We start from the raw sequence: 21238 nt of genomic DNA on the forward strand, positions 1-21238 counted from the left end.
ATATGTGCACATGCACAAGTGCACATCTTTAGACGTGCACACCCTCCCAAGCCTCCACCTATAAATAAGACCCCACCCACACCTTGTTCAAGTTACTTGTTTTTCCCAAGCCTTTGAGAGTGCACCTTCACACCATCAAGAACCACTACATCCATAAATTTTCTAAGGTAAACCAAAAAAGAGAAGGTTCATACAAGTGAACATGCACCTCTGCGCAACCTCATATCATACACATTATGCACATTATCTAGAAAGGAGCCCCCCAAAAACACAAGCATAGTGTGCATGTCCACTAAGTGCCCAACATGCACACTAAATTCTAATAATCTTTTGCATATTTCCAAAAGGTGTGCATTGTACACCTTGCACACATGTGCAAGTGTGCCATGTGTGCAAGGTGCATAAGTGCACATTTAAGAAACTATTAGCTCTTCTTGGAAATTTTAACTATTTTTCTTCAAATTTTTACCAACTGAGTCATGTTTCTAAGGTCATCTTAAGTTTTCATCATTAATAATAATGATATTTCTCTTTTGTGTAGATAAAATAGCATCATATTCATTCTCTATGGCTACAAAGATTGCACTCAAACCGACTACCTTCAAATATCAAGGAGCACCCAAGAAATCTCAATTTGGAGATAAGAATTCACAATTCAAAGACATGAAGTTATGACATATTGACTAGAAAAAATTCCAACTGCTATGCAAAAAGCCTAAGGAGAGGTTAGCCATGGTATCTATGTTGATTAGAAGTGGACTAGTAAAAAGTTCCTTTCATCTAGTATCAATCTAGTCATTCGAGTTGATTATGAATCTAGCACACCACTATGTACCAAAAGAGAAAGTGGTTAAGAGTGTGACAAGAGAAATTTTCCTAGACATTAGGCCTTAAAACATTGAGAAATTATTCCATCTACCTCAGGTAGATCAATACTTACATATCTCTTATGTCATGGTAGATAGGCGGTAGAAAGAAAATGAGTCTAAAGGGAAAGAATTGGTACAAGGAAAGTACCTCATTGATAAAAAACCTTTGAGTAGGAAAAGTGGTAAGGTCAATATGACTAGAGGTTACATGATAGATGACACTGGCTATATTATAATATTATAATTATAATTAATTTCATTTAAATTTATTAATTAAATTTTAATATTATAATTGATAATTAATAATTATTATTAAAAGTTGATAATAATGGGAGAAGTATTTAGTAAATATTTTATCAAATACTTATTTGTATTATTTTAAATAATTTAATTCAATGATTCTAATTCTTTAGTAGGAATAAAATGTTTTAACTAAACTCAGAATTCCTCTGGTCTAGTTGGTTTAGTGTGTTACTTAGAACATATTCCTTTCTTTAAAGAACTTGAATTAATTCAAAAATGTACATTGAAATGAAAACTTTACCTTACTGTTAACTCAAAACTATGTGCTTTCAGAATCAAACCAAACTTCAAACTACATTATTATCTATATTGTGTCTATGTTTTGGGTTTAGGTTGGCTAGAGTGTTGACCAATCTTAGGACGTCTACTAGAGGCTTGGGAGTTCTGCATTTGTGATGTTATGATGATTTGATCTTGATCTTTTAAACTCAACCATGGTAATGTGATTTTTATGCTCTATGATAAGTTTGGTTATATTGTTGGTTATTGCTTTCAGTGTCCTTGTGGGATAATGAGATGGATGTTAAGACATATTTGACTTAACATTCTTGAGTCTTCGATCAATATTTTTGGGATGTTTTCTAGTTGCTTGTAAAGAACTGATGGGTTATTGTGAATTATCTTTTGATTCTTTCCAGTCACTTGTATAGGAATGAGGTGATATACTATGATTCTTTGATTTGTACTTTTATGATCCTAGTATAGGTAATCTATATGTTAAATTGGGAAGTGGCTTACAATGGAGGGGGCCCAAAGTAGCTACCAGGGTAACCCATTTTAAGTAGTTTAATAAGTGATATCATTTCATTAAATGGGCTTAAAATAAATTAATAAGAAATTGGTACCACAAAAATTCATTAAGGGGCCGGAGGATTAAAAGACTAGCTGGGTAACCTTAGAGTTGACTCATTAGTATGCCTTCTTAGTATGAAAGATACTAGTGCTACATCGAGTCACTAGGGGGCTGGAGGATTAAAAGACTAGCTGGGTAACCATAGAGTTGGTTCATGTGATGACACTTGTCCACCAGTGGTATAGATTTCCTATGTGTTTATGTTTGTCTCTGGGTCTAGATATCGATTTATCTTGGAACCTAAAGTGAATTAGATTACTTTTAAGGTTTCCTAGACTTAGATATTACTTTTGAGTTTTGGATTGATATCCTAGTTGGGACTTGAGACTATCTCCTTAGCATCGCGGGAGTGGGACTTTTTTGTTTCCACAAGGTCAGGTGGTAGTGCTTTTTCTTATACCATTGAGATCCATGCTTGTTGCTGTGGTTGGAGTTTCTTGTCTGCTTTTCCTTTCATTCTATCTTTGTGTATTATGATGGATGGTTATATCATTATTATGGATATATCATTATGATGGATGATTTTACTTATTGTATTGTACTTTATTTCATGGATCTAAAAGGGATGATGTAAGTTCCTATTTTTATAAATATGTATTCTTTTAGCCTTTCATACCCATATGACATGTACAGTGGATGATTGTGCATTCTGAATTTTATTGCCAAGTGGCATTTAGAAAAAATGTATATTATTAAAATGGAATTAGACTTGTAATTATTCTTTCATGTGGATGTGGTATTTATTAGACTTAGTATTAATTAAACTTAAATGTGACTCAACATCTTGAGATCCTTAAGGAATGTAATCTATTATGTTTTCTTATGTATGATTGTATGTAATTGCTTCTACTACTTTATGCTCAATGTGTATGTTGTTCTTTTTAAAAAAAATGTTTAACAAACTTGGTAAAACTTTAGGTTAATTCTTTTGGATCCCTTGGTAGGGCATTACAATACCTTGTGCTCCATCAGAAGATCTTTTGCTTATGCCTCCTTAGTCAAAACAAGAAGCAAATACTCTACCTCCTTCAATAGTAAAGCTTGAGAACCAAACCATAGAGGAAGGATAATATCTCCAATTTCACACAAATGGAATATCAAAAAGAAGGAAAAAATGTAGAGGATGGAGAACAAAATCTTCCCAAGATAGATACTAGGTCCTCAACTCAAATAGATATAGAAGCTCAATCTATAGTTCTCCCTCAGCATGAGAAAACTATAGAATGAGGTGATAAAGGGAAAGGACCAACATCATGACCAATATCTGCTAAACAATATATGTCACCTATGGAACAACTCCACCATAGTTTAAAGAGAGGTTTTGATTTGACAAAGGAGATTTATGGAATTCACTGAAGAGGAGGCAATGCCAAAGTTGATAAAAGTAGTTAAAATGCAAGAAATACCTAATTAGGATGCTAAAATATTGGCTTTCATCATTAAGAACTAAAATGAAGATATTTTGTCACATATTTCCATTCTGCCTCCCCATGCTGACACAAAAGAAATAAACTACAAAGGATTACGAGATGAAGGAGATAGTGGTGGGTAAGCCCACAATGGATACAACTAAGGTTTTAATCACCATAAGCCTTCACAAAGTATTCTCATACTTAGATAAAGGTGAATCAAAAATCTTGGTTTTGAGGAAATATAATGAGCTACTAAGGGGATACCCAAATGAAGTAATGGGCCCAATAGACCTTGACCATCCAAAGATTTCTTTAGGGGTCACTTTGGAAAGGAAAGAAATAGGTCAAAGCACAAATGAAGCTAATTCATTTTTGGATACTTGCAAAATGTGGCATCACATTTTTGAAGATAGAGGGGTACATATTATAGAAGTTAATTTGAACCTTTTAACATTCATAATAATGTTGACAAATTGGTTACAATAATAAACCAATATTTTGGGCTAAAGGATGAAGTGTGTACCTGGGCCAATGATCTTCACACACTAAAAGCTATCAAAGGGAAGAGCTACTAGATGTTGATGGAAATATATACACCATAAGAGTTGGATAAGATAGATGATTGGATAGAGAAGGCATCGATAGGAAATAAAGTTATGGAAGGATTATATGAGGATATCCAAGAAATAAAGAATAAAGCTTGAGGGCAATTTTTTGAAGTAGATAAGTATTATAATACCGCTAGCCTTGAGATTTTTGAGGATGAGTAATTAAATCAACTTTCTTTAGTAGAAATAAGAGTAAAAAATTCAAAGCACTATTTGAGGCCACTTCGTCTGAAGATGATGTTAGATAGATCTTCAAAAGAGAAGAAACATTGCTGGAGTTAGATTCCAAATTGGAAGATTTTGCAGATACTAGGATAGAGATAAGTAATTACCACCAGGTGGTGCATGATAAGTATGAAGTCATTGGATTTACTAGAGGCTAAGGAAATCATGATTATTATCAAAAAGTTCAAGAATAAACATCCAGACATCATTTTGATCTAAAGGGAAGAAAACCCAAATGTTGAAAATTAAGTTTTGACACTTAACATAATTTTTGTATTTTTTAATCCTGTTAGAAGGTGCACTTTTTTAGAGGTTCTCTTTTCACAAGGTGCGCCAAATAAAGAGGTGAACTAATAAATTTTGAAGATGGAACAATGTGTTGATAGTTAGTTGCCATTTTTGAGCATGCCATGCATTAGAAATGCATTTTGATGACAATTAACTCCTAGAAACATCCACAGAAGGCCAAGATCACATTTATAGAAGTCCTAGTGATTCTTAGATCATCTCATGGCTTCTCTCCTATTGTCTTCTTTTTAAATTTTTTTAATTGATGTAAAGGCTCATGCACACATTAATTGATATAAACAAGGTTGAAGACCCACTTAGCACCATTTAGAGAGTCAACTTGTGTGTAATTAGTTTTTTAGTATGAGTTTACATTAGAAAAGCTCTCACTCCTAACAAAAAGCATGAGATGGTTTGTTTTAAATACATGGATGTAATATGTAATCCAAGCTAATATTTTGATGCAATATTAAATGCTATTAGTGCTCTCATTCTGAGTGTAGTAAATCTTGCCAAGTGTGCTATTTTTTGTGAATTCATGTTCATGAATGATAATAGAGCTAATGGTTTTATTGCATTGTTATAATTATCCAATCTTTTAATTATGATATTTTCCTTATGTTAACAAATCTTGTTTTTGTGATGAATTGGAGAAAGGATCACTATTGTTCCTACATAGTGTTTTATCTTGTATGAACACACTTTCCATGGTTGCATGATTTGATGAATCGTGAAACATCTTTTGGTTTTCATTAAAGTTCCCATTGATGATTGCATCAATAGAGTTAAGGAAGCACTGCTCCTAATTTCTTTGGTTTCCTACCCGATCCTTTTGATAATTTAATTTGTAGACGTGTTGTTACTTTGGCTTATGTATATTAGGTTTTCTCTTTTAATAATTTTCTTAAATTTCTTGTTACTCTATCTTCAATATTTTCTTTTCAAACATGTGGTTAAAATAGGAATTCATATAGTTGCATTGATTAGAAATTGCATTCATCACAAAATAGAGAATACAATTTTTTTGTGGTTACATTTTAGAAAAGTTGTGCATAATAGGTTGATGATAACAAAGGCCTCCTTGTGAATGTTCACATTTATCTTTAATTGAGCTACCCAACAGGTTGAAAAATAACTATCCAGAACCTTGGAGTTGGTCATTGATCAACTTTTTAAGAGAGAGAATCGAGAGAATTTCTGCCATTAGCATTGTAAAAAATGACCGCTCAATAGTAATATACAACTTGAACAACCTTCCTTAATGAATTTATTACACATAATAGTTTTCATTATAGAAATATAAGCAATAAAATTTTCTATCAATAAAATTTAAAGAAGACACACATCAATAACATTTACATATCCTTTATCCCCTTTTATCCATTTTCCTAACTACCTCCCTTTTACAATTTTTTCCTTTGAATATATCAATTAGTTCCCTTCTAGAATTTCATATTTTTATATCAAGTAAATTAAATTAAATTAAATTAATTCTCAATTGAAACAATTTAAAAATATTTTCAAAAGCATCAATATATCTTAATTTATTTTCCAACAAATCCATGTACAAGCCTCAAAATTTTTTCCACCCAAGCATGTGGAACCATAAAGGAACAGATCCCCTGAGCTAGGAGACAAATAATGATCCATGTAGGTTCTAAAGGAAAATATAAGTTCAACCCCAAAATACAAGTAAAAGTAAAAGCAAAAAACTAAATTGATAACTAGAGACAAAAATTAGAGTGTCAGTGTCATCAAACAATCCTATGTCATTAGGATCATTCCCTAAAGCCAAAGACCATCTTGTTGCATAGAAAATCTTCTCATTGAGTACTCAAATAGGATATGTACAACCTTCTATTATTAGGATCATTCACTTGAGATAAGGGCCATGAAGTTGTACAAAGTGTCCCTACTCTGAGTACTCTAGCAATAAAACCTCTTTATATTATTTAGAAATATGTAAACCCAAACCACCCAAAACCTACAAGTTTTCATGTTATCACTTATTAACCAATTTACATGTAGAGCCAACTTATGTAGGGTTATGGTCTATAGTGAATGGGATCCCCTGGAAGCCACTTCCTAGACCCAATACCTATGGTGAGCAACTTGCCTAGGGTTTCTATTCTACTCCAAAAATAAGCAACTTACAACAAACGTATCTCAAACACTATAATAAGAAAGAATCTAATGAGGAGTATATCTCAAGACAGTAAAATGCCTCTAGTCCAAATATCGAGTTACAAAAGAGACAAGGTTACACCGAATTACTAAAATATTTAGAAGGCTGATTTTTTCTAAAAATTTCATAAATCTAGAATCTTTATTTCAACTCCTATGAGGATTAAACCTACTCAAAAGGTTTAGGATGCATAACATAAATTTAACTTAAAGAATTATGCCACTTATACTTAAATGTTTATTTTATGTTTTACCATAAGGTTAAAAATAAGCTTTGATGACCAACAATAATCATTATGAAAAACCAAAATACAAAAATAAGAAGTATCCATGGAAAGAGAGAATCATCAAGGACATGTATCACATAGAGAGATATGCACAACTTCCAACTTTCCTCCTCCCCATTCAGACAACTCTGAAATTAATCCTCACATAAATGTATCTATATTTTTTGTGAAGTTTTTTTCAGCCTTGTGTTTCCCTTGGGAAAACACCCAATTTATAGGGGCTAAAATTTTATTGCATTAGTTGCAACCATTGCAACTAACTCCCCTTAAGTTTTGATTAAATAAATCAAATATTAAATTTTTGTTTTGTTTTTTTCTTTTAAATTTCTAACTAAACACTAGGTTATCTATGTTTTCATGAATCTCTTACTCAAAGTATCCTTATAGCCCAATGGTTAAGTCTCTTCAATATCTCTTAAGGGTTCAACTCTCATGATCTTTTATGATTTCTAGTTTGTTACTTGATCTTATTAATCATGGGTTATATTCTATTTTCTTTCTTGGGTTTATGAAGAGAAAGGTAGATGGGTTGATCAAGGGTGTGATTTTAAAGGTGGTAGGTCCTGGGCTCAAATCTCAAAGATTTATTTTTCAATTTATTATCTTTTACTCTATGTTTTATTTGACTCTCTTATTATTTATTAACTTTTATACCTAGACATGCAATAATATGAAACTATAATTCACAATGCAATACATCAAACTAAAACCATGTGCATACACAATATATATAGATATATTTGGGCATATATGTGTACACTCATAAATAGTCAGATAAATATATTTAAAAATTCAACATAACATACAACAAAAATAAAAATTAAATCAAAAAAGATATCAATTATTTTTTAAAGAAATGAAACAAAGATAGAAATCCCAAATTCCCCAAAATTGAGTAGCCAACTCCCTAATAGGACCTCTAAGATCAAGGTGCTAATATGGATCGTGGTTTCATCTTTGAATCAATAGATTGTATAAAGGCATTTTGTACCAATTCCTATACACACCTGCATCACTAACCAATGAGTATACATACATATACATATACATATACAATTACAACAATAATAATATAGAAGACACATCAAATATTGATATAGGCATTTGATGGGTTAGTAGGGTTAGTCTAGAAAACCATAATCCATAACATGAAGGAAGATCTATTAACTCAATGGTGAAAACATATATGTATACTTCAAGAAGTATAGATCAATAAAATCAAATTTTAAAACATTATCTAACTCCTATCATAAGAACAAAACATATGCACTAAAATCAAGTGTCACAAAATGGATATTTACTCAAGCACTAGGGTGGCATCACATCCTCCCCCCTAGGATTGGAATTTATCTTGAAAGCCTAAAAACAAAAAGATACTAGCATCATCCCAAGTAGTAGAGGAATTATCTTTCAGATCCCACTAGACCCTAACCTACTCCATTGTAAAGCCCTAAGGTGTAGGGACCTCTATTGGAGTATAAATAGTGGCTCCAAAGTGATTTTCTCATTTGCGAATTATAATTAATGTCAATAAAAAACATGAGAAACATCATCGATATACTCTCTAGGAACATATATATGAAAAACATTATGTATATGAGTGAGGCTAGGTAGCAAGGAACATCAATAAGTAACATGCCCAATCCTCTCTAGGATCTCAAATGATCCAACAAATTGTGGTGTCAACTTAAACCCTTTCCTATATTTGATCAGAATCTTCCATGACATTTTATCAACTTTATCAACATTTTCAACTTTATCAACATTTTCATATTTCATTTTCTTGTCTTGCATTGTCACTAAGTGTTCCATGTTTCTTGCCACTTGTCCCTCCATATCCTAAATCATATCTCTCCCAAAAACCACCCTTTCCTCTAAGTGATTCCAACTCAATAGAGTATGCAAAGGATGACTAAATAAGGCTTGGAAAGGTATCATTCCAATGAAACTTTGAAAGTTATTATTATAGGAAAAATCTACAAGATATAATTAGTCCCCTTAGTGGCTTTTCTAATCCATAATATAAATCCTAAGAATATCTTCTAGTACCTAGCTCACTGGTGTAGAGTACCTCCTTTTTTGGTTGATGATTAATTTAGATGTCATTTAGGGTTAATCAAGAGTTTGTGTGTGAGTCTAATAAGATATAGTGGTTTTTGGATCCAAACTTGTCTTAATTTGTTTGTAAGGGTAAAAGTTCCTCATAGAGTCAAAATATTGTCAAGTGGGCCAAAAGTTGTTAAGTTTGAGAAACTAGGGCACATAGTCTCCTATAGGGTCGTAACTAGTGTCCTAGGATAGTTCTAGGAACACTCACTTTCCTAAAACACTCAAATAGAAAGAAATGAAAAAAGTTGCTGACAACTTTCAAAAGTTGCTCAAGAAACTTTTGCAAGAAATTTGAAAATGAAGAAATGGGAAGTTGTAACCATGCATGCTTGGGTATTTGAGCATGGGACGAATATTTTTGGAGGTTAGAATGAAGTTCATTTATAGATCATACATGTGAGAAATCTATATAGACATTTTTTGAGTTATTCCCAACATGTACTATGTTTTTGTACTCTTGTACAGCTGTATATGGATTGGACCATATAATCCAACTCCATGGAAATGTAGAGTTTTTTCTAATCTTTCTTTTTTATATTTAATTTTGGTTCCAAGTCAAGGGATTGAGGAGTTACACTACATTTTAGGAGATTGTGTCTACAATTTCCATTTGTAGAGTTGTAGGAACTAAAATGGCCCTAACCTAATCATCCATAGTTGAAAATGCATTGAACCCTGTGGAATGGTAGATTAGGACTTATACATAGTGATTTTTTTCCCTTTTTGCTCTTGCAATTGACCTCCTAGTTTTGGAGTGATGCCCTAGGCTGATTGCTTGGAGTTGGTGAGCTAGGATAGTGAGAAGATGTTTTCGAAGAGTGCACCCATGATCTAAAATGACCAACTCAAAGGCATGGTTGGGATCCCTAGTGATTCCTCTTAGATGATTGAATAGTTTTAGGATTTTTTGATGAATTTTGAAGGCTTATTGGATACTTTTTGATGTGACTAGTTCAGAGGCCTAAAATATAGCCTAGGAACTAGGGCTTGAGAGCAATTAGGATTGTGAGTGACTTGAAGCTCTATAATTTGGGATTATTAAATTAATAAGTGATATATTTAAGAATAATATGGTCTTCCATAGGGATATGTGGAAGAATTGGTAGGATTTGACAAAAACAATGAAAACATACCTGATCCAAAATAGGCCTAACGGCCTACATATGGGTAGCCAGAAAAAAAATTGATTAAATGACCATAAGTGTTTAAAATGACTAAAAGGGATATGTAAGGTAATAAAAACACTAATAAGGACCTAATATGTGTGTGGGAAAGATCCTAAGAAAAGGTTTGGAGATCTAGGGGAAGAAGCAAGGTAAGCAAGACCTAGTAGGACTAGTTCCTAAAATAAGTTGGTTTTTGTTCTTGCATCAACCCAACTATACCTAGGAGGAAAATTGAACTAAGGGTCTTGGAGACTAAGTTTTGTGGAGAGGACATAGAAGTAAGGGACCATTGGATGGTTCAAAGGGCCAACCTCTAACTAAGAGAAGAGAAGTATTAGAACCCTAGACCCTCTACATCACTCACCCTCTCTATCTATCTGTTAGTCTCAGCATGATAGAATAAACTAATTTTTTAAATTTACCTAGAGGCTATTATAGTGAATTCTATAGATATAAGGTGAATATTGGACCCCTATTTGATATGATCTTCTTGGGTATCCATGAATTATAACTACATCCATAATGAATTTCTTGGCTACAATATTGGTTGTGTAAGAAGACTGAATAGGGGAGAAATAAGCTGCCTTAGTTAGCATATCCACACTCACCAAGATAACAAAATATCTCTAGGCTATCAAAGGTAATATAACTATGAAGTCCATTGATACTATATCCTATTTCCATTATAGTATAGTGTGACTATGTAGGAGGCGTCCCGATGTTGGTTCTCTTCTTTCACCCTTTAACACTCCAAACATCTAGCTACAAAATTACTATATCCCTCTTCTACAACTTCTTAACTCCTAGGTGAGTTGAGTAGGGTTATCAAGGTGCCTCTAATAGAATTAACCTCTTTATTTCCTCTAGGACATATATCTTTTGTTCATTTCTCAAAATATCATCTTGTTCCATAAAGTAGCTAGTGTATTTCCCTTCAAGGTTTACTCTTGAATCAATTACTATCTTGACTTCCTAATACCACCTATTAGAAGAAAGTGTCCAAATGACCTAATTTCATAGAACAAAATTAAGGATAAGGGATGATACTTAATTTATTCTTTACTAAGAGCATATGCCACTACATTTTCTTTACCCCGTATATCTCTAACATTGAATTCATACTCATACAAAAACTCCATCCATCTTCATTGTACATCATTAAGATTGGGTTTAGTGAAGACATATTGGATACTCATGTGATCAAGATGTAACTAAAAATTATGCCCAAGGAGAAAATTTCTCCATATCATCAAAGCATGAGCTATTACCATAAGTTAGAAGTCATTAGTGGGATAGTTGAGTTCATGATCATTAAGGTTTCTAGACTTTGTAAGTGATCATTCAACCTTCCTTCATTAATTATACTACCCCCATGCCTTCCAAGGAAGCATCCATATATATTACACATTCCTTTATGGATTAGGTACTACCAAAATTAGGGTGCTGGTCAGATTTTGTTGAAGGCATTGAAATGCTTCTTCACAATTGACCAAATAAACTTCTTCCCTTTTCTTTGAAGTGACAATTGGGTAAGAATTTTTTTAGAACCACATGAAAAATCTTCTATAATACCCAACTAGTCCCATGAAACTCCTTACTTTTGAGACATTAGTGTGATTTGACCAATATACTATTTCTTGTACTTTTTTAGATCCACTAAAATTCATTTGCAATAAAATACATGTCCCAAGTACTTAAGTGTAGTCTAGAAAAATTTACTTTTTTCAAAATTTGCATAAATTTGGTTCTATTTAAGAAATAAAAGTACTTTCCTTAGGTATTTCTTCTGTTCATCAATAATTTTAGAGTACATATGTATATCATCCTAAAAAAACTATAAAAATTCTATCAAAATATGTCCTAAAGACTCCATTTATTAGGCTCATACTAAAGGTGTAGTTGTTAGCCTGAATGGTACTACTATGGATTTATAGTGGTTGTATCAAGTATGATTTTTTATTTGGTGAATATCTACTTCTTTTATCCTAAGTTGATGATACCTTAATTTGAAATCAATCCTAGAATTTTTTTGGCCCCTTTCTTTTGATCAAACAAATAATCAATCCTAGGCAATTGGTATTGATTTTTTTATGGCAATCTTATTGAGTTGATAATCAATCCACATCTTGAGTGTGTTGGCCTAAGTGTTAAATAAAATATAGCAGATAGATCAATATACATATTCACCAAAGGTTTTGTCATTGTTGGCAACACAAGTGAAGGGATTATGACCAATAAATATACACAACTAGTAAGGCATGCCAACATCTAACCCTAAGACTTAAGAGAAATTAGGAAAGATGACAATCCCAATGAAATAAATGAAAAAGGTAATACATTTATAAAATTAGGCTAAGTGAATTACATGCAATCAAAAGAAAGACAGGTGGTAGAAACAAAAAAAAAAATAGCAAGATGATTAAACATGTTGAGCAAAAAGCATGACACCCATGATAACCTGCTCGTGTAGAGGGTTAAGAGCGCAATCAACATCAAATTTAATGATGATGGGAGAAATAACCATGAAACTATCAAAAGAAATTAAAGTTGAACTATTTCTAATCACACCACTATAATGGGTGGCTGAGTTAGTAATAGGGAGGGAATTCAAATTTTGAATTCTTAGATCAAAACTTTCGAGTAAAGAAAAATGAGGAGTATAAAAGAAAATGAATTTGAAAGGATGAAGGTTAGATTTCCAAGTGAATATCATAAGAGCTAGAAGTGCCAAGCTAAAGTAGAATCTCATAAAATAAAGAAGAGTGATTAGGGATAGATCATCTTCAAGGTAGTGATTGTGCTAGAAATAGGAGAGTGACCTCAAAATAGTGCAAAGAGTATCGTGTGCTCAAGATAAGAGAGTAAACCACCCAAGTGACCAAAGATTGAAGTTATAGATCCCAAAGAAGGTAAAACAAAACTCTAAGACTCATCAAGAAATTAGAAGAAGGATCTAAACCAAGCTGATTTTAGTTGCTAAACAAATAGGTCATTTTCTATTTTTTTACTTATCTATACAACACCAAATCCCATCGAGGGTGGATCCTAACAAGTTCTTTGTATAAACCCCTTAACAAGGTGATACATTAAATTGTGCTTCAAAGATATTTATCCAGGATTCTCCTAATAGAGAAATATCTTAACAAGTCTTAGTCAAATCCCCTAATAGGATGGAAACTCATAGTGTTATTGTAATATTATAACAAGGATAAGCTCTTGACTGAGCACGCTTCAAAAGAGTGAATTCTTGTAAGGATCAACTCAAGTTCGGTTTCCATAGATAAATACTATGTTGAATATTTATATTTTCATGTGATGTGTATTTTCTTAACCTTGACTAGTTGAGTGATGTGATCTTTACATGCACTAACCTATACAAAAGTAGTGAGTGTGATTTGAAGTAAAAATTTGTGCATTGTGAGTATACTAATTCAACCCCCTCCTAGTATACTGACCCATGGGTGGGACCAATAATTGGTATCAAAGCCTAGGTCCTCAAAGAGACAAGAGTTTAATAGCTCTAGGAAAAGATCAATATGTTTAAAAGAGATGCATCAAAGTTCTTTAGGGAAAACTATAGATCATGGTGCAGAAAGATGTAGTTCCATCTAAAGAATCTTGGACATGTTTTTTGGACCCATTTAGAGGTAAAATATGTTAAATTAGCTGACTAACTCAGTGTTGAATAGATAAAGGAGAAGGAGATACACATGACCACAATGGATGCTCTAGCAAGCACCTTATCATAATTTGAATATTAAGATGCAGAGGAACTGGAGACATCCTACAAAATGTGGGAGAAGATAAAGGTCATCCATGGTGGAGACAAGAATGTCATGAGAGCTAAATTTGAAAGCCTAGCAGGAAATTTTGATGACATTAGAATGGAAGAAGGAGAAGAGATCAAAGCCTATGTATAGCAAGTAAAGGACATCATGCTATCCATTAGAGTATTTGGTAGATTAATATAAGAAGATGAGGATGTGAGAAAGATACTAAGAACTCTATTACCCAAGTATTCCATAAGGATATCATCCATCTAAGATCTAAGAACCAAAGACAAGATGGAGGTATCTCTCAACACATTGATAGGAAAGTTTACTATGTTTTTACTTAGAAACTTTGATAACAATAAACTAGCTAAGGTCAAAACTAAATTCAAGGCCTCAATTTCACCAGTTGTAGTGCCAAGAGAAAGAGGACAACCAAGCTCATCTAGATATATAAAGGAGCTAGAGAGCCAATATACCAAAGAAGCCAAACAAGAAGAGATGAAGGATCTACTTGCAAAAAGAATGGTTAGAGGTAAAGGGAAGTATAGGGTAAGTTTCATTTAAAATTATTTAACTTAAAAAAGATAGGACATTATGCTACTTAATGTCCATAACTAGTCAGGAAAAAGACCAATTACTAGAGAGAAAACAAAAACTAGAAAGGTTCTATCAAGAAGTGGTCAAAGGAAAAAGAGAAGTAGTGTTACATTTATGAATAAGGTGTGCTTGATGAAGAGTCAACCACCGAAAAAGAAGATGATGAGAATGCAGTATCCTTCATTGCTATCATAGAAGAAAGGGTGGAGAGAGCTCTGATAATAAGTACCAATATCTACAAAAACTGGATAATAAATAGTGGTTGCTCACATCACATGTTAGGTGATAGGTGCAAGTACCATGAGGTCAAGGCCTATATTGGAAGAGTGGTAAAGTTTGGAAACAAATCACCATGCATGGTGATAGGTACTATAGCCCTAAATTAATCCACTAATTGTGAAGATGTGTATCTAGTGCAAGGATTGAAATACAACGTATTGAGTGTGGCTTGGATAATGGAAAAATTCTACAAGTTATAATTTAACAAAAGGTCTTGTAAAATATTTGACAAGACAACCAAGCTATTGGCTACATGAGAATAAAGAAGAGGTAAACTTTTCTACCTCAACAACTCTAGAAAGACTTGCATGGTAGCTAGAAATGATAATAGTTGGTTATGTCATGTAAAATTTGGAAGCATTATAAAAGTAGGAAGGAATAATTGTGTAAGGGGTTTACCCCTATTGCTAAACCTGAAAATGTTATGTGTAATTATTGTAAATTAGGAAAGATGAAAAGTTCAAATTTTTATAGCAAGTCATTCATGTCAGAACATGCATTAGATCTAGTTCATTCTAGCTTGTATGGACCTATGAGGACAAAGAGTGTATTTGGTGACATATAATTTATGATATTCATTGATGATTTTTCTTGAATTTTGTGGACTATTTTTCTTAAAGGCAAGTTAGAATCCTTTCACATGTTCAAATTGTACAAGGAAAAGGTGGATAGAGAGACTAGTAGAGGACAAAAGTGCTCAAGAATAGATTAGGGAGGTGAGTTCACCTCACAATAATTTGAAAGCTACTATGAGGAGGATTAAATCAAAAGGAAAATGTTAGCTCCCAGGACACCACCACAGAATAGTGTTTTTGAAATAAGAAACATAAAAACATAGAATGTGCCAGACCATTAATGATTCAAAACAATATTGTACAGATCTATTGGAGAGAGATTGCAAGCATAGAAATATACTCTTGAACTAGGTACAAATAAACAAGGGGACAAAGAAGAATCCCTATGAACTATAGTTTGGCCACACACCATCTCTCAATTACTTCAAGGTATGTAGAAGCAAGTGATACACCAAGAGAGATGAATACAAAGGAAAGTTTGAGCCTTAGAGAAATGAAGGTATCTTTTTGGGATACTCTACCAAGAGTAGAGCATACATATGTCTAAATCTTTTGACAATTTTTTTTTGGAATCTACAAATGTAAAGGTTGATGATTTCATAGAGAATATTGATGAAGGTAGCAAAAAGGAATGAGAGGATTAACAAAAAATTGAGTATATTCTACTAAGTGATACAATGGAGAGGGTACTAGTTGAGGTAGAACTTATACAAGAAGTTATGCTAGTTCAAATAGAAGAATCTATAATCTTAGATTGTGCATTTCTTTAAACCGTTCTATCCAAGGTATCCCATAGATTGAGAAGCTTGGATGGTGGCCTAGGGATCCCCAATCATGGAGTGCAAAGGGATACAATGAGCAATAGGATGGCTCTCAGCTAAGCCTAAGAAATGCATCCCCTTGCAAATAAACCATGAAATGATACATTATAAGACAAGATAAAGAATGATAGTGTCCAAGAATATCCATGGAATGCAATGCAACAATGCAACTAGCTAAATGATATGTAAAGAATGCAACTAAACTAGCAACATGAGAGTGTTATAAATCCTTCTAATTAAACTATGTGAGCTATTTTAGCACACAATAGAAACTAATCTAATACATGATGGAACTAAGCTAGTATGTTTATATAAGAATGAAAGAGAGTATATAAATTCTCCACAAATACTCCAAGAAACCTATAGAAAAACCTGCAGCATAACAATAATTCAAATTTGGATTCTTAGATGAGGAGAGAGCTCTCCTTTGTAAAGATGTAAAAAAAATAGAGATCAAGATTTAGAGGCACATGATCAAGGGTGGGGGTTGAATTTTTGCATGATCTATGTGTAAGATCATTTCCATAAATAAGAAAGAGTTGACTTTTGCATCTACATGTGAGACAAAAAGTCTTTTATTTAATTTTTAAATTGGGGAAAATACTTAATGTGTGTAGCTTAGGATAAGGGGGTGAAATGGGTCTTTTATTTAGTAAAAGGGGGACATGTTCCTTTGAATTAAATATGAACTTAGGATATAGTGGTCAAAATATAGGATAAAATCAAATAAATTTATTTTTAAAAAATTGATCTAGGCAAATAATTAAATAATTTAGCCAAAATACTAAGAAGGGGTTAATTTACAGTACTGATAGAATATTCCTACCCCCTCGAATCGAAATCAAAATGAGGTAAAGGGGATGCAAAAAATGAGCAAGAAATGATTAAATCGAGGTAAAGAAAGATCCATGATGATAGATAAATGATTAACACCAAGAGTGACCACTAAAGAAGTGATAGAATGCCTTAGCTTAACTAAAGTTGACCAAGAAGGATAAAGTTTGAAAACTAGGTCAACTCAACTAGAACAATGATATGGAAGAAAAATGAAATGAATTAAGGAGTGTAGAAATGAAGAAATGTTGGTGCCCCAACAAGACTCAAAGATTAGGCCTCACAAGGTCAAACAACTGCATAGAATAAGGAAGAAATTTTAAAACATGGTTTTGACGAGCAAGATAAACTCAAAATTTTGATTTTGATCCCCAAAATAGATCCAAGACATCAAAATTAGCTAGTGGTGCAATTTTTGCACAGTTATGAGGACTTAAAAATTTAGGTCAAAATTGGGTCAAAAGACTATATAAGGGATCCAAGTGACATTTTCAATTCATTTGTCTTTTTTGAGTTTGAGAGTTTTTGAGTATTACGAGAGATATAGCTATGAATCAAGTAGGGATTTTGACATACAAGCATAAATTTGAGTGCACTCAGTTACATAACTAGCCTCCACAGTATGGTGCCCTAGTAAGTCATCAATATTTTTGAGCAATTTAGTCATTTTTGCATGTTTTTGGCATGTTGTACTCATTTTTAAATAGTTTTGGTAGTGCAATACTTTAAATGTATCACTTGCATGTTATGGAAACTATCATATGATACTTCCAACAATGAAAAAATATCACATGACTATTTGGGGAAGTATCATATGAGTACACATTAGTCATGTGATACAATGTAAAGTATCACACAAGCAAAAAGTGTTGCACGCATATAATGCAAAGTATCGCACAATACTAGATCAACCATAAATATAGAAATTATCACAAAAATATATAGAAAGATTTAGTGATGTTGATTTTGATTTCTCATTTCCTCAGATATTTAGATCCATCATGGTTGGTAATGATGCACTTTGCCCATTATTTTGGTTATTTAGATAGTATATCCTACATTGATCATCAGATCCCCAAGGTGGTGGAGTTGCGAGTAGTGTGTTATCTAGATGATGATGATAGAGTGATGCTTGTTATCATGGGTTTTAGTTGGTTGTTACAAATGTCCCATATTTAGGTGAACCAAAACCTACTCACACCATTTGTAGAGTGGTGACACATTGAGCATAACACTTTTAATTTTCCCACTGAAGAGGCCATGATCACACTAGAGGATGTGTATCACATCCTTTGGGTACTATGTCATGGGGATCAAGCAAGTAGATATGCTTTGAGGTTTTTGCATTTGGTTCATGGTTTTCATATTATGAGTGCTGACATGAGCTTTGGCATGTCACATGTGTATTATGATTAGACTCTAATAAAGGGGAGGGCAACATTATATGATGTTTTTAAGGATGTGCCCATCCTACATAGACACTTGAGGTGGGAGCAGTTGATAGAGGATTATGGGGCTCAATATCTTATAGCCTATCTTGTATGTTCTTTGGTTGCTCAAGCTCTAGTGATAGACAAGAGCTAGAAGGGCTTCACTTTAGACTGGGGCAGATTAGTATTGGATCTAGTTGGACAAGTGAGGCATATGGCATGGGGACCGACTATCCTTGCAAATATTTATCAGTAGATACATGAGATCATGTACTGTGGGGGGAGGATATGGGCCTATGGTTTAGTGCTGACCTAGATCTAAGCATGGGAGCATATAGTGGTGGTCTGACCATGCGTACAACTATGAGAAAGGAGATATCCTTTCATCTATAGACGCACTAGTTTCATCTCCTAGCCTCACATTAGGGATGTGACATACTATCGATGGTTATTTGATGGGCTCTCCAATTTTTAGTGGAGGCCATACAGGAAATGTGGAAGATGGGTGGATGTCAATGATGAGCTAGGATACATGTTTTGTAGCAAACCACTGCTCGAAAAACATTCTAAGATTGTAGAGTATTTTTTGATCAACTATGTATGGAGGTAGTTTGGGTAGTGGTAGGTGTTGTCTATAGAGACTACTATTTATGCCCCATTTAGGGATGAGGATAACCTTGGGCTCCCTATGTTAGATTACTAGGTAGCTCTACAGTATAGTGTGGTTCTATAGCAGAAGTTGTGGGATTATCTCCCCGATGTTGCATATGTAGGAGTAGAGTTAACATATGTGTATGAGATGTAGAGGCACCCCTTCCATAATTTTAAGATACCTAATGTGTTACATCACAATGTGGGATAGGGAGGAGATAGTAGAGACAATGGAGATGGTGGAGGGAGAAGTGTCAGAGGAGGGAATTAGGGAGCAACTTTAGAGGAGCATTAGGTAGTCAGACACATTCTAAGAGTTAGGCTGAGATGGAGGAGGCTGACGAGGAGGAGTAGGAGACTAAGGAGACTAAGGAGGAAGAGAGGCTAGTTAGATGTTGGAGGATGGTGAGGGCAGAACTAAGGTGAGAGGAACCTATTAGGGGAGATGGGGAGGATCCACAAGTTTTGAATCTGGGCTCTACAGGTGAAGGTACAACAACTAAGGATTACCATTGCAGTTAGGGACCAACAACTAATTAATGCAAGGGAAAAGGCTAATAGGTGGGAGAGGTCTTTGCATGAGGATCTAGTGAACTCTCAATAAGAGGTAGAGAGATAGGGAACCAAAGCACCATACTACCATGGTGTCTATATAGCTACAGTTCTAATGGGATACTAAGTGTCTCTCTACTCAGAGAGAGAAGATAGATCTGATTAGCATCCAACTAGGACATGTGCACCTCCCCCTAAGTCATGTCTTAGTCATGAGGGAAGGAGTTACTCTTAGGTCTAGGGATAGGTCTAGGCTGATGTCCTTATGACACATTTGATGATGTATATTTTTGAGACAACTATCCAGATTTTGGATCTCACATTGTATATGTACTTAACTCATTATGATATATACGAGATACTAGATTTGATTGATTACATTGTGTACATGTCTCTTTTATTGCTCATGTTATGAATGTTTCAGAATTTGTTCTTATGTTTCCATGTGATGTTGTCATGTATGATCATATTTTCTATTTATATGCTTGTGTATGTATCTCTCTCATACATGTTTTAAACTCTCATATTATGATGTAGACTCCTATTTTGAAGATGTTATACTCGGATGGATTAAATATGATGATGAGACTAAACCCTTGTGATGACATGAATAGAAGAATCATTGAGTAGACATGATCAATAAGGAGTGAAAGATATGGCTAAGAGGGAGTGGGAAAAGATAAACATAGTTAGCTGACATGTCTGTAAAAGATGAAGAGAGAGCTCTCTTCATATGCAAGATGCAAGACTAAGGTAGAATGATCCTTAAAATGAAACTAGTATGCAAAAATATTTAATCACAAGGGACACATAACTTTGAGACTCTAATTCCATCATCGATATTTATCAGGGACATCAAAAAATCATAAAATGCTCACTAGTATAACTATGAGAATATGAATATGATCTATATCAAGTAGGTATGTGGGAACCCAACCTAAGCAACAAAGACATATAAGTCAAGATGACTAATGTAGTAAGATTTTTTAAGTTTGATATTACAATTTTACACCCATATCAAGGCATAAACACTAGGATAACCCCTGAGTGACATCTTGCAAAGACAAACAAGGATGATACACTATCTACCCAAAATGTCAAGTAGGACAAGCGTGAATGCTCATAACACTTTAGATCAACAAAGTATACCCACAAGAAGAAATCAAGATAAACATGCTCCATGCCTCTAGTTTTGTAGTCCATGAAATGCTCGAGAGACTATTAGGGAGGGAACACTCAATTTTTGTTTTAAAATCATAGATAACATACAAAGAAAGTATTGTCAATCAACTCTCAAAATGTTTAATGTTCAAGTACATATGTGTAAGTCTCATGACCATCTCTTTACGACTTGTATCTAATAGTGAGAAATATTGCAATATCCTAGACTATAATTAAGTTATATGAAAAGAGTTGAGAAAC

Source organism: Cupressus sempervirens, chromosome 9 (assembly GCF_028749045.1).
Source record: "Cupressus sempervirens isolate cs-2001-9-10 chromosome 9, ASM2874904v1, whole genome shotgun sequence".
Lineage (NCBI taxonomy): Eukaryota > Viridiplantae > Streptophyta > Pinopsida > Cupressales > Cupressaceae > Cupressus > Cupressus sempervirens.